Consider the following 2,342-nt stretch of genomic DNA (forward strand, 5'->3'; position numbering starts at 1 on the left):
AAGCCTATGAAACATTAACCAATTAAAAACAGTACTGTAGCAATGAGGTTTGTGCAGTAAGCTATAGGCCCAATACATTATCACCGCATTTGACGTTGCTTGAATTTACCTGCCAATGCATTGTTGTTAGGGACATTTAAAAATATATATTTCCAGGTAGGCTATATGATCACACCGGTAATAGATCCATTGTTGTATTACTTGTGAGGCACAGCTAAGTGAGCATACATTTAAATAATTTGCTTTTTATTTTACTGGGCTGATGGTGCCTGCATCTGATGGTCACGCTCCCTTTCCTCCACTGACACTGACCAAAAAGGGACAGTCTTCCAGCTGATGGCGAAACTCAAGTCGCACCACATTATTTCTGCCTCATGCACAAATTCATGTTGTTACTCCTATGAACAAGCACTACTTGTTGTAGCACTGAGCGGAAATAAGAAAAAGGCACATTTTATGGCTTATAAAAAATAAAAAGTGTTGACAGTGCTGAGTAAGAACTTAAACTCACTCATAAAAACAGCAGCTCTTTGCTGTATTCGTTGACAGTCTCCCTCTAGTCATGGTTTTAAATGTTTCGAAATCGCACAGTATCAATTTTGCCGTAGCTTTCTCATCGGAGCAATCTGATTGGCCAGCGGTAAACATATAGTGCACTGGATTTCCTCTCCAGGTCCACCAGGAAGGCAGAGTTTGTACCTTCAGACGCATGAAAATGGCAACAGTTTACCTAGCTGCACCTACCACCAACAGCCCGAGACTAATAAAAAAAACTAGGAACACAAAGCCTTATCGTTGTTTTGTTTTTTTACAGATATGTTTGGCGATCGACTAGAAATGCCTTGGAGATTGACCGGTTGGTGACCACTGTACTATAAGATATATACATTTTTTACATTGTAATACACTACCCCTACACGCCATTGTGTGCTGGAGCTATGGGTTTATTTTCCCACTGTCACTAAGCCTACACATTCACACTCGAACTGAATGGGAGATGCATAACTACTTTTAACTGAAAAAGGGAAACGAGGTACCACATGCAACTTCGATCGAAGACCTAAAATCATGCCTGACAAAAATCACAACAGTATGCTAATATAGTGTGGATACAGTAGTAGCCTATTCTACAACAATATAACTGTATGTGCTAGTATTATCAAATTGATCAATTAAATTGTAAATGTGGATGGTACGCTACTTCATTAATTGATTACGTTATTGTACAAGGTAGATACTGGAGTAGTCTATAGTCTACAATAATAATGTAATTGAATGTGCTACAGTATAATTTATTTCATTGATGAATACAATTGTGAATGGGTAGGCTACTTCATTCAGTGAATACTGAATGTATTGCTATCTCTGGGAGTATGTTAATGCCAGCTTCTCAGCTGTTGAACTACGGCAATGTCAAACTAATTTCTAAATCTTTATTTTAGTCAAGATGTGATGAGCCAGACCAACCAATCAGCTTCACTGCAGCTGCTCAACCCACCACCCCTCACTGTTCTCCCTCCACAAAATAACCACATTATCTTCTCCTGTTCAACTACTTTGCCACCACACTAAAAATGACTGTACATATACCCCTCTGCCCATCTCAGTGCAACATTATCCATCCAAGGCCTCAGCTGGATGCCTAAAATGTGAGCAAGATGCTATAGTATGTGTGTTTGGATGGAGTTCCAAGTAAAGACATGAGAAGATGGCAAAGGAAATGGTGATGAGAGTATACAGTGAGCATACACAGTATGAAAATAAAGACACCTTGGGATCTAAAATTAGTGTGGGGTGACTCTTGTATCCCCTTTTTGTCTCTTTGAGGATACCACAGTTACCCCTGGTGGAGGTTCTTGGAACACTGCGATTTAAGTCTGAGCAGAGGTTGACGAAAGCCTTCAAAGGTGGTGGTGCTATGTTGCGTGTTATCTTGAATACCAGGCAGATGTTTGAGTACAGAATGAAATGGTGTAAACAGGCTAAACTTGTTGAGTACACTCTTTTAGAAAGGGGTTCCAACAGGGCTCTTTGGCTGTCACCAAAGGAGAAAACGTTTTGGTTCCAGGTAGAACCCACTGTGGAATGGAGCCCAAAAGGTTTCTACCTAGACACAGAAGGGGTTCTACCTGGAACCCTATGGGGACAGCAGAAGAATCCTGTTAGTTTGTAGATGGCACTTTATCTGAGTGTAGGCCTATATTGCAGTTTTCTGTAAAAAAAATGTAATTCATTGGTGGCGAGTTAAGATAATCAGAAATACTATGAAGCATCCCCACTTTTAGCACACATTTTCAACCTATGTATGTGTGATCACTCAACATTGACAGGACCAAAAAAAA

At 40.0% G+C, this 2,342-nt stretch overlaps 1 long non-coding RNA gene across 1 annotated transcript; it reads left to right on the forward strand.

Annotated features, from left to right (window-relative positions):
• The first annotated feature begins 821 nt into the window (after positions 1-821).
• LOC115175733 (uncharacterized) lies at positions 822-2,342 on the forward strand. The gene is made up of 2 exons (XR_003872095.1): positions 822-856; positions 1,443-2,342. It is a non-coding gene; the product is annotated as an uncharacterized LOC115175733 (long non-coding RNA).

Source organism: Salmo trutta, chromosome 3, assembly GCF_901001165.1.
Source record: "Salmo trutta chromosome 3, fSalTru1.1, whole genome shotgun sequence".
NCBI lineage: Eukaryota > Metazoa > Chordata > Actinopteri > Salmoniformes > Salmonidae > Salmo > Salmo trutta.